Source organism: Corvus hawaiiensis, chromosome 5 (genome assembly GCF_020740725.1).
Source record: "Corvus hawaiiensis isolate bCorHaw1 chromosome 5, bCorHaw1.pri.cur, whole genome shotgun sequence".
NCBI lineage: Eukaryota > Metazoa > Chordata > Aves > Passeriformes > Corvidae > Corvus > Corvus hawaiiensis.
This window is the reverse complement of record NC_063217.1, coordinates 26,487,456-26,500,802: the sequence shown is the minus strand read 5'-3', so window position 1 is coordinate 26,500,802 and position 13,347 is coordinate 26,487,456. Positions and strand designations below refer to the sequence as shown.

Here is a 13,347-nt window from a genome sequence, read left to right as displayed (position 1 = left end):
AGTGGTAGATACAGTGTAGATGGTACCTACATACAACTAAATGCCATTGTAAAGGAGGAGTCTTTCAGAGCCTTCTCTTTTGTGCCCTGAGCAGCCTTGCTGCTGATGTGGCTGAGCTGCTGGGTACCGACCATATGCATATGGGATATGACCATACTCTGAAGCCTCTGTAAGATCCTCAGGTCACTCCACCTCTCTACCTCTGATGAAAGCACCCTCACAGGCATGTACTCTAAGTGCCCAAAGACTTATGAGGGATCAATAAAAGCCTTGAGTCCTATGGAAGTGCCTTTCATATTAGTTGTTGTGTCTGTAGATTTTTCCATGATCATCCAGTGTTTATTTTAATTGTAATTCAAAAGGTAAGCAGTGGGAAGCAGGCAGAAGTACCTTCCTGGCTCTGCAGAGTTCCTGAAAGGATAACTCTGAGAGGTGTGACTTGCTGGTGTTGAACATTTTCTTAACTCTCAGTTTTAGTTGTTACGACACATTCAACACCTCTATTCAGTCTTCCAGGCAAAGCATGCAAAAAAAAGGTATTGGATAATCTCTATATTTTACAGCAAGTAACATCTAAATTGGACACTAGAGTGAATAGACCCTGGTTTGTTGGCAGGGTATTACCTTTTTCCCCAAATGTAATGTCTGATTTGCAAACACAACTCTGAAAGAAAAGCTGCAATTGTAATTAAATAAAATAGCATGAAAGCAAAGTGTAACACAAGTATGTAAAACAGGAACACTTGACATTGTTTTTGTTCTTTAAATTCTTCCCAAAGATGTCATAACCCGTCAGACTGCGGCCATTTGTCTGATTTGAAAATCTTTCCTTTCAACAAAAAGTGAAATGTTTCCATGGAGATCAGCCAGAGATAGCCAAATGACGAACTTCTTGGCTGTACTTTCAGTTTGGTTTCTATGGTTTCCAGACAAGGAGGGGATAATGTGAAGTCACTGAGCTTTCTTTCTTTCTTTCATTCTGTCATTCTGTCATTCTTTCATTCTTTCTTTCGTTCTCTCTCCTTCTTTCTCTCCCCCATCTTATTTTTCTGCAGGTTAAAGGTTATTGTAAAACAAATTGTGTGGGCCCACAACAAGCCCACAACAAGCAAGGGTCATCATTGTCATCTTGGTCCTTGAAAAGCCTTACATAGGTCAGTTCTGCAGTTTTACAATTGTCCTTATTCTAAGATAAAGAAATAAAGTGATAAGACTTTCTTAGCATTCTGAGCAAAGTCATAGGGAAAATAAGTTTATAATGACTACATTTACCTTGACTGTGGACACAATGAGAAAATGGTAGCAGGATTAACACCACACACTTATTTTAAAATATTTTTATTGTTATTTCATAACAATGAAATACTGCATCTTGAAAATATCTGAAGGCCTTCAGAATAAGAAATACTGCAGGTCTCACTAGCAATACTAAACAGAATGGAAAAATTTAGGTATTAGAATAGTAAGCAGGGTAGCTAATGGATTTCTATACAGTGTCAAGAGAATTCCATAAAGCAAAAGAAAATTGTCACCTTGACATCTAAATTATCATTTTTCCTCTCACTCTGCATGCTAAAATTGTTTTCTTCAAAAAGGGTCACATGGATGTTTGGAAATGGTAAATCCATCCTTTCCACGCTACTTCACAGAATGTTACAAAGCACATATTCCTTCTTCATAGATCCAAAATGTATTTTTCTCTCCATCCCACTTCACTGTTTCTTCCTTTCCCAAGAACAATAATACAAATTTATTTCCACTTTTTCTCAATTTTTTATGAGGGCTAATTAAATTCTCTCCTAACACCTCTGCCATGTTTCTGAGAAGACAGCTTCTGTCTGTTGCCACCAAATGCATCCTTCTTTTTCTGGCTCCCTTGCAGAAGCAAATTTATGGTATTGTAGAAAGAGTCATAAGTAAGAATGAAGAAAACAAGATGTGATGCTGTTGCTATTTGGAACTCCCTGAAGTAAGGACTGAGTGAAGCTTGATGACTTATAAAGGCTCTTGTATCTGCCCCACTTACTCTGCAAATTTAAGCGTTCTTGCTGCCTCCAGGCAAGAAACTGATGAAAAATTAAGTATGTCACACAACCTGTTGTGATGCCTAAACCAATTCTTTTCAAAACAAACAAACAAACAAAAAAGAGTAAAGAGTAGGACCTAATTTTACAATTCAAACTACCTCCTTTCCATAGAAACGCCTGGTTAAAGAATTGAAAAAGCTGGCAGTGGCCCAACAACTTTGTGGTTCTAAATTTAAAAAAAATTTAAAAAGGTAAAAAACCCCTAGATAAAATACATATGGCACAATACATATTGAAAATAAGACCACAGAATATTATTCAGACATAAAATCTATTCTTTCTAAAAGCTTTGAAAAGTATTTGAAATCTCTGCAGAAAACAGATGGTTCATGCTAGCAGAATATGAGAAAGAGACCAGAAGACATCACCAGCCTGACCCACAGTAACTTAGCGAGGGGGCTACAATACCTTAAACATGTGTGGGGCAATAGAAGGTGGCAGGTGCCGCTGCTTACCCAGCAATTGATTCCTGGGCACAGTGTTCCCTGTTCTGCTGGTGAAATGAGAAGAAGAGATGGGAATAAGCCTTGTAAAAATGGCTCAGGGAAGGGTTGTCCCTTCCACTTATTGCAGTCTCCCCCTAAATAGTCTTGTGTATGACTACAAGACTGCAAACAGCAGCAAGAAGATAAAACAAGCAGTGGGAATCTGGTACAACGGTTGTCTCAAATACCCGGAGGTGAGATGCAGTTTGCAGAATCATCGCTAGGGGAATCATGCTGAAATTGGTCTGTGTGGTACAGGATCTGATTAATACAAACATCTAAAGTATTCATCCTTTTCTTCAAGATCACTGTATAAAAGGAATTTTTTAGGTAATGAAATTTAATTGTTACCTTGATTAAGTAATAACAAAATTAGTTCACTGATATGCATCTATAAAGCATAACAAAACAGAGTTTTCATCTATGCAACAATTTCTAATTGTGTGCAATACGAAGTAGAACTTATTACTGGCTTGCAGAACACCATCTTAACTCTTGTAGAAAAGATTCTCCATGATGGAAAATATTTTCCTGGAGGGTATAGACTGCATGTTGTTTAGTGGATTAGCTTTAAGTGAAGACTGTGCATTGTGTTAACCTTTGACATTACTCTTCTTTCCTTTAGTTATATAACCTGTTGAGAATGATAGATAATTTTCATATTTTTTGCTCATCAAACCAGTATTAGTTGAGATATGGTCCATGTGCCAGATGCACTTCATAGCAAAATTCCTCCCTTCTACAGCGTGATTCTGTTGCCATTGCCTTTGTGCATCTAAGAACTGTCTCCTGTCTTTGTGTCTGGGAAGGGCTCACAGATCCAAAATACTGTGGTGTCAATCAGAAGCTGCTCTGATTTCACAGAATTACAGAATTGCTAAGGTTGGAAATTACCTTTAAGATCACCTAGTCCAACAGTAAACCTAACATTGTGAAGTCCAACACTAAACTATGTCCCCGAGTGTCACATCTATATGTCTTTTGAATACCTCTAGGGATGGTGACTCAACCTCTTCCCTGGCCAGCCTGTTCCAATGCTTGACAACACTTTTGGGAAGGAATTTTCCCTAACAATCAGTATAAACCTCCTCTGGAACAACTTGAGGCTTCTTACTATTTTCCTGTCACTTCTTACTTGGGAGAAGAGACCAACTCCCACCTGGCTACAATCTCCTATCAAGAACTTGTAGAGTGTGATAACATCCCTGAGCCTCCTTTGCTCCCGGCTAAACAACCCCAGGTCCCACAGTCACTCCTCATCAGTCTTGTGCTCCAGACCCTTCACCAGCTCCATTGCCCTTCTCTGGACTCACTGCAGCACCTCAGTGTCCTTCTTGTAGTGAGGGGCCTGAACTGGACGCAGGATTTGAGGTGTGGCCTCACCAGTGCCGAGCACAGGGGGACAATCACTGCCCTGGTCCTGCTGGCCACAAAATTTCTGATACAGGCCAGGATGCCATTGACCTTCTTGGCCACCTGGGCACCCACTGGCTCATGTTTTACCACTGTCAACCAGCACCCTCAGGTCCTTTCTGCTGGCAGCTTTCCAGGTCTCTGCAGCAGTTTCTCTGCTGTGACCAGTCATATACCCCCTGTGTGAAAAGCAATGCTTCTTTTCAACATGTGCCAGATGTGCAACCTGCAACACCCATGACCTGCAAGGACGAATAGAGGAGCTAGCTGTTCTGCCTGCTCCCCCACTCCACAGTCCCATGACTGATGCTGCCACACAGCAAGGATGTGACTGCACTTTGACTGGGTACTGGATGTGCAAATAATCGTGACAGGAGAGGGGGATGCAGCTTCCAGTGCAGCAGAAATAGATCTATGGCCACCCTCTGGCTGCAAGTGTAGGTGTCACTTCCCTCCTCTGCACATTTTTGATAAGTTGAAATAGAATTGCATACCATAAATTATCTTCAACAATCCATATCTCCATAGTCATACCTTTCTGCAGTGATCTCTGTTGCTTAGAAAAGGAGAATAAATTAACAAGCATGAGGGCTTTTACCTCTGATTGCAGCCCCGGGCTATCTCCCTGTTATCAGAACTTCACAGGAGAACTGTTGGTTTTCACCCTTCTGAGGAAATCTTTTCCACTTTATCTCATGACTCTCTTTTGCCTCTTTTCATCTTGGCAGAAAGTCCTCCCCAACCTGAAGCTTAGCTAAACATGCTTGGAGATGACTGAAAGAATACTTGAGTGCTATTCTGCCAGGGTAAAAACAAGGAAGGAGTTCTGTGGTGAGTCTGAATATTTGGCTTTTGCATGAAAGACTGGGGAAAAAAAAGCTTCAAGAAAACAAGCCTGATGTCATCTAGCTAAATTTAAAGACAAGGTGATGTTAACTACATGATTTTGAAATCCCCAAAGGAATTCTGAGAGAGATTGTGACCAGTGAAGTCAGAAGAGCCCATAAAGCAAGTGGATGATACAGGCTTCAATCCATGGTGAACTAGGTTTATCTTAAAGAGGCAAAGAAAAAGTCTAAAAAAAAAAAAAAAAAAAAAAAAGAAGAGAGAGAGAGAAAAGAGTTCTTAAACCTGCTGGGAGAGCTGGGTGATGTGCTGAAGCATTTCCACCTTGTCCAGCACATACATTCCCCAACCTTGACCACAAAATGAAAATGTTAGATCCCTCCATGAGTGTAGCCATCTGCTTCAAGCTCAACTTATCATAACACCTAACAAGCATACTATGACACTGTTGATTAGAAGCCAGAATTTAATGTTGGCACTCATAGCACTTTCTGCTGTAGACATACAGCAGACTGAAAGAACTCTAATGTATATGAATGGCACTACCCCTGTTGCTGACATTAGGACTGATTTTAGGCATCCAGAAGCGATGCTGCAGACTTTGCATTTTAACTCAGTCAATATCTGTGCAAGAAATTGCTAATTGCTCCAGAACTTGGGAGGCCTTAAGCAGAAATAAAAGATCAGCTGCTGAAAAGAATAGCAAAATATTTTTCTTCTTTTGCAAAATTACTTCTTGAAAGTATATAGCATGGTGCAGGAAATTAAAGGTCTTGAATTCAGTGTTCTGAGTCCTTTTAATATTGAAATTGAACAATGATGTTCAAGATTCTTAGTCTGAATGCTTTGAAGAAGGTATCTTTTCCTCTTTTACTGGATATTATCTGTTCAGGATATTATATTGAAACATCCTTTGTGTGAAAAAAATTATTAATGATCTGCTTTAATAGTTTTGTAGCATAAATATTTACATTTATGAGCAGATATATCAAATATCATAGTAAAAAGTGTCTCCCTAGCAGTCCCATCGCAGCATCTCCATTTGTATGGCAGCAGCAAGGCTCAGTCATATTCCCATTTCACACATCCTTCAGAGATCACCAGATCCCTTGGCCAGTTTTCATAATCTGTCTGACTCCGTGAATTTACAACATGCTGGACTGCAAAGAGATGATTTAATGTGAAGGTTTTCACTCTAAGAGCATGAGAAATGAATGAAAGGAAAAACAGACAGGAAAAAGGAACGTTAATGAATGATATGGTGGGGGGGGGGGGGAGGGGGGGAGAGAGAGGGGGGTGTCCTGTGTGGAGAGTGAGGAAATGTTATTTGTGATTAAAGAGACATTCTGTGAACAGAAAAAGTATTATCTTGAAAAGTATATTTTTGAATAGAGGAAGTGACAAAACAGGAAGCTAAAAATTTGGTCCAGACAAAAAAAAGAGTCACATTGAGTGCAAGGGGGGTGGGGAGACGCAGTAATTTTGAGACACTCCTGAAAGACTCATCTTTTCTAGGGAGAAGTTTTTTTTAATGCACATTCAAATTTTCATGTAATATAAGTTGCATCTTTCTACTAAACACACAAACTGGTCAAACTGTGTAGTGGGCTATTCCAAAGTCTCACCGCTTGCGAGTTAAAACTTGTGGTTTAATTTGTTGCAAAGGGCATCCTGACCTGGTTCGACTATTGCTTTCTCTCATTGCTATACACCATTTTAGGACTTCCACCCACACCAGTAAAGTTTCAAGTGGGAACTTTATTTCAGTTCCTGTTATTGACCGGTTCCAAATGTACTGCAAACATTTTACTGAAGGGCCATCTGCATACTTCTGCTTTGTTGCCAGCGTGCACCGAGCCATTCCGTGATGGGCCGAGGCTGTTAACACCTGCTGCGTGCACTCTGTTGGAAAGCTGGTCCTGTGTTCCCGCCGGGAGTATGTTCCTCGCGCGGCGCTCGGGAGAGACGGAGCTTCTTGCTGCCATCTATTGATAGCACGGCGGAAGGGTCAGGAGCCGCCGCGCCCCGGCCGCCTGCTTCACAGCGCCTCTGAGCTCCGTCTGCAGCCGTAACGAGGCGGTGCTATTCTCAGTGGTTGAATAAGCAGAAAATGGTTTGAATTTGATGCAGGGCGAGCGAGGCTTCTGCATAACCCAATCTCAGCCCCGGGTCACGGGGTATGAGAGTTCAGTGCCTCAGAAATGGGGAGAGAAGGGAGAAAGGTCTCTGGGGCTTCGCCAGAACCAATTTCACAGCGAATTGGAGTAAGAGTTAAAATAACTGACACAGAGATCATAATACTTGTAAAGCAATGATTGCTAGACAGTTTGGAAGTACGAAAATCACTTTCCAGGGCTGTACAAAAGGCAGGGGACCACAAGAGCTCGCTCGGAGACAGCCAAGAGGAGCGCGCAGGAGCAGTGACACAGCCAGCCACGGCACGATGTGACAGGGACATCTTCCTGGACATCTTCCATTGTAGCGTTGTGACGGGCTCCGTAGCTTCATTGACCATGGATAGTGTGCAGGGTTTCTGAAAACTGAGAGGGAATTATGGAACCAGAGGTCTTTAATATTGGATATTCACACCAGTAGGTGGGGAAACTGAGTCAAAAGACCCAGAATGCCTGCGTTGTGGAAGTGTGTATTTTGGTTTTTGTGCAAACACCTTTGTGATTATTGGTGTTTAATTCCCTGAATTGATCTCAGTTTTGTTTCCATATGGCTTTTGTTTCATACAATGATTTTCATACACAGGAAGATTCTGCCTGCAGGTTTCTGTCATTTTTCTATATGTTTCAGGGAATGGCTACAAGCTGTTTGTCCTTTGAGTAGAAGGAATCAAGAGATATTTTATCCTTACTATCTTTGCTCACAAATACCCACTAAGAGTAAAGTGCCACCAAACGAAGTTTAATGATGTTGTACAAACATTATATGTGAGCTGCTTGCTGTTAACTTAATATTCATATAAAAATGCTAAAATTAGAAAGATAATATGGAATAGATGAAAGGAAAAACTCTACCTTTAAAAATTAACCTAAAACCAACACACTGAGGTGTACTTGAGCCAAGTGTGGTTTTCTGTCTTACAGAGGTTTTTAGTATTTTTTTTCTGTTGTTAATGTAATTAAAGATAATTAAAAGATCCTCAACAACTGCAGTCTAGATCTGAAAAGCTAGCATATTAATGCCATTTTAATTTTTTCACAGGTCATTGGGGTAAAGCAATATTGGATATTGCACAGATTATCTTTGTGTTGTGTTTACTGTCAAAGTGGAATGCATGTAGGAAAAAATATCTCTCTCAGAAATAACCTAGGCTTTATTTCTAGTAAAATATAATTAATAGAGAAGAGTAATAGTATTAGTGTTTGCTTATTAAAATCATACGATTCCTCAAAGGCTGTGATCTTCCCCTCAGGACATTCATAACTTCTTCATTGAACCAAGCCTGCTGCTGAAGACAACACTTGGCCGAAACATAGTTGCTGATACTCACGATGCATAGTCTGGTCTGCGTGTGTGCCTGATCTCACAGAGCATCAAACCCTGGCCACCAGAACAAACACAGCCTCTGAGTCAGTGTTGCTGCTCTCATGCAAATGTGTGAGTGCTCTTTGGTAGAGGTGGGAGGGCGCAGTTAGCGCCGGCTCAGAGATGGCCAGGCTTTGTGGCCGCTTCGCCTAATGCCTCATATCCTTGTTTGCTGGCTGTCTTCACACTTGCATACTTCCAACTCATACTGCTGGGGACCTGGCCCACTCTCCTGTTCCAAACACGTTGTGTAGGCATGCCATGTCCTCTTTACTGGGAGACACCTAGGCTGCCTCTGACCAGGTGAAATGAGCAAGGTGCTGCTGAGGTATCTCCTTTTTTGCTGTCATTCCAAGCCTAGCAGGAATAAATTGCTCATGATGATCTGCCTCTCACTGTCCACTCCCAGTGTCACCTTTACCATCTGCCTCCCCAATTTCATAGCTCCTCGTTCAAGTGAGTCAATCCACAAAACATTTCACTTGGGTCCATTTGGTTAGAATCAGAGAGAACAAGTATCTACTATACAGTAATTAAGAGAAATAATATTTTTAAGATTGCTTTTTCATCAGTCTTTTCAGTTAAACCCAGCTAAGCTCCTTCCCAAAGAAGAACTGTTTCTGGAAAGCAGGTAATAAGAATGAAAGAAATCAAAAAGAGCATGTGTTTTTCAAAAAATGTGCTCTAGTTGTTGTCAGTGACAACCTGAAGGGTTGGAAACCATTTTGCGGAGAACAACAGAATGGGAAGGTTGTGCCGAGAGAACTGAAACCCATGGAGAGGTTTTGCAAAATAAATATCATAGGGAGAATGTCAAATTGTTTTTTTAATGATGTATTTTTCCACTGAGAATCTATACATGAGCTTAAGGAACAATGTCAAGATGATGATGTTTAATGCTGGAATTACATGTTCCTACTAATATCTGGATTCCTTTTGATGTTGATAAGATTACTGAAAGAATGCTACATTCAGTTCTGAAGTCTAAAACAAAAAAGTATTGAAGAAGATTGAGAAAAGAAAAAAAAAGAGTGAGGGAACAATTAGGAAACAGGCCTTTAATTAGTTCCTAAAGATGCTCAGTCTGTTTAAATTATCAAGGAGAAATTTAAGTGCTGAAAAATCTATTTATAACTGTGAGAACAAACTTTGATAAGAGATGTTCAGTATCTGACTTGTGAAAGAAGAAACATTTAAACTTGAAATTTAAAAGTGAAGCTTCTTATTAAAAAGTAACCAGCCATTGCAATGGCTTGTCAGAGTTGAGCAGGTTCCTCAGCTCTAGAAAGTTTCTGGTGGTGTTTGGACACTTATTTAGATATTTGTTGTGTTTGTATTACATACTTGTTTAGTTTGGCTTTTGTTTTTGTTTTTACTATTAACATTACCTATCAGCATTTTACTGTCAGTCCTTAATGTTGAGCCAAACTTATAAAAATGTAGTACTATTTCAAGATATCAGAAGGTGGTACTGCCCTACTGCTATGTGCTCTCTGCTGAATTTGCAGAAGCTTCTGATAGCTTTTGGTGGCCTTTGTTGAATTTTTTTTAGACTAGGCACCATACTGCCTGACCATACAAGCGTCATAGATCCACAACACTGGACTCTCTGAGAGCTACAGGACTAGAAATTTTATCCATGAACTAATTGGAGATGAGAGAAGTAGTATTTGACATTCAATGTGTGTGTGTGCTCATGTTTTTCATTTGATCCTCATTAATCATTACATGTAGCTCACACTTACACACTGGTTATTTCATCTGCCATAAATCCCTGAGATATGAAGGGGGTGGTCAGTGTTGTGTAACAGGCTATTCCAGATAAGAACTACTTTGTACCAGGTGAATTTTAGCTGAAGTCAGTGCAGAGAGCAGAGGACAGGTCATAAAAATGTATATTCAGTGTTGCTAATGCAGTGGAGGTGTAACTGCTTTCACCTCAGGAGTAGGAAAGCTCTTGGGACATCTTTTGAATGTTAATTTTTATACCATCTTTCTTAGGGATCTATCTTACCTATTCATCAGGGTGAAGTGGTATCTTTATTTTCCTCTCTGCAGTTGCCACAACATGGAGCAGGAGCAGGGAAATATAATTCAAATTTGTTTGGAACAGAATTTTGCAAAAATGAGAGGAAAAAACATTTCCTGTAAGACAAATTTTGAAACCTAACCAGAAATACTTCATTTTGATTATTTAGAATTTTTAATTATTCTTTGACTTTTTCAATTACAGCATCTTAAAGAAAAGTATTTCCAAGTGTGAGTTTATCCCAAACTTACAGATGGCCTTCACTCATTGTACATAATCCCAGTTTTATTTATGTTTTATTTTTAAAAATATATTTATTTGTCAAACTATCTATTTTTTAAAACATAGATGATTCTTAAGCAGTTTTTAACTACAATTAAGAACAAACTTTCAAAAAGTTATGAATTGTTACACCATCATATACAGCATTTTACCAGTTATAGTCAAAGTTTCATGCAATCATATGAAAGCTTGAAGGCTTGCTTTTTAGAGTAAACATATCTGCAGGTAAAGCTGTAAAATAAGTGAGGACATTTGATGTTACAGCAACAAGAAAATTTTTCCTATTTTGGTAACACACAAGTTACACTGTTTTTATTTGACAAGTATATTTCTGCAGTTAATACTTGAACTCTTTTGTCTCTTTTTCAGACAAAAAGATGGATATGATAAACCTCTATGCACTTTCAGCTCATAATATCTCATGATTGGCTCATAATATCTTACCATTGGCATCACTTCTGTTTTTGTGGTTGCTGTCTGCTCAATATACTTCTTTTATACAGTATACTTCTTTTATACAGGCAGATCCCCTTCTAAAGCATAAGCATGAGTCAATGTTTTTGACAAGTTATCTCTGTAAGCTGCTGCTACCTGTACAGGAGTGATGTGTCCTGTATAGCGAGAAGACACTCCTGTTGTATTGTTTGGGTTTCGAACAAATAGTTTTTAGATTTATAGCCATTTCTAGAATGGTTAAAAGGAAACATCTACCTAATGCTGCATACTTGAGATGATTCATAGTGCCCCATTGTATACGTTCTTGTGTTTATTTAAAAACCTTGTTTAGAAAAGCACAGGATGTGAAGCAATGCAAAATTTCCAAAGCTTCCTTCTAGAATCACTTGCATTCCTTTAGATTGAGTACACTTGGGTTCAGAGCTAAGAGGGTGGCTTCCCTTTGGCTTATGATAGTAAAAACCAGATTGCATATTGATTTCCTGGACTTAAGTATTTCATGTCACCAAGAAAGCAATCAAAATATAAACACATGAGAAATTGCTCTTTGAATGTTAAGGTGATGAAATTCATTGGAAAGTTTCTCGCAATGCAATGTTAAGGCAAAATCAGGATCAAAATAATGGAAGTTATATGAACAAAATGATCAGTTTTGGTATCAATATTGAAGTATGTTGATTGATTGTATACTTCCAGAAAATAAAACATTTTTTATTTACTACTGACTCCTTGATTGGTATTTATCACTAATACCGAATATGAAAAATGGGATAAATATTGTCACCTATAACAAGATAAAATCAAAAATTTACCTCAGGAAAATACAATGTCCTTATTTAAGCAGGAAAGTCTGATTTATGCATCTTTTTCCTCATAGTTTTTTCTTATTTTGTGTGCATGTATGTGTGTGCACTACTCCTGCAGCAAATCAAAAAGTGTAAGATTAAGAGGGTGGTATGTCTTAGAGAGGCTATCTGAATTATTTTAAGATTATTATGCATCTGTTCAAAGTCCACAGACAATGGAGAAGCTATTCATGTGCAAGTTGTAAAATTATGTTTATTATCATAAAAACAGAGATACTTTTGGTTTTCTGGTTTCATTGCTTGTGAATACCTTAAAGTTGATCTAAAGGCTCTGAAATTTTTCCTGAATTATTTTTATGTCACTTTGACATAATTTGACCTATTTTGAACTATTAAATGTGACTTATGAATCAAATGACTTGCCCACTGGATTTCATTGTTCATAAAATGCACATTTTTTAAAGTGTTCTCCAAGTTGCTTTCTATTCAGCTTAAAGTTTGGATGTTTTTTGCCTTCTCCTAACACCAACGCTTAGTGTTATGACCAATAGCTTTACATGCCAGGTGAGCATCTCTCCAAAACCAGGTGCCTGCCATGGAAAGGCAGTGCTAGGAAGGTACGGAGGTCCTGGGGCTCTGTGGGAGCTATAACAATTAGCTGCAGGCACATGTGATGTGTGTGATTTTCGCCAGGCAACAGCACCAAACAACTTGTTACTTTTTCACATGCTATGTCTTTGCAGCACACATGCAACAATATGAAGTACTTCATTACCTGCTTTAAACTGAGATGTTTTTCTACATGGTAATACTTCTGTTTACTGCATCTGGTGGGCTAATAAAATGCTCATTCCTCAAAAACCACTGGCCTATGGAACTACACAATGCTTATTCTGTAGGAAGAACTGGAAAACAACCGGCCCAGTTGTGCCAACATCTACCAATTCACCAGGCAGTCAGGGATGACTTTGGGGTCATTGACCACCAGGGACCACCAAAGAGACTCCCAGAACAGAAGACTGGATGTGTAAAGGGGAGAGAAAATAGGTTAACAATTTTGGGGAAATGATTATCATGTGTATGTTTATTCTGGGAAAATCAATGAACATGTATGTAACGTACAGTACATGAACAGGAGTTCTTCTCTACTCAGCATGCATGATTTTTGGGGGGGATATCCCCTTGTGCATCTGGCTGAATAAAGAATGACTTCTTCTTAATGCTACATTGTGTTAAGGAGTATTTTCATTTTTGTTGATTTTTGGTAACACTTCCTTTCATTGCTGCAGTTAGAAAACCTAAGTAAGTAACAGAAGAGATTGAATATGGCAATTTTAAACAGCCAAATAATCCATTACTGAAGTTAATGTGAAGGTTTTTTCTTCCATTGCACCAATTTATGCTGA

The 13,347-nt window shown here is 39.0% G+C and overlaps 1 long non-coding RNA gene across 1 annotated transcript; it reads left to right on the top strand.

Moving 5' to 3' along the window:
• Nucleotides 1-367: 367 nt before the first annotated feature.
• Nucleotides 368-13,029, top strand: LOC125326623. The gene is made up of 3 exons (XR_007203911.1): nt 368-1,154; nt 4,714-4,816; nt 6,678-13,029. It is a non-coding gene; the product is annotated as an uncharacterized LOC125326623 (long non-coding RNA).
• Nucleotides 13,030-13,347: the final 318 nt, after the last annotated feature.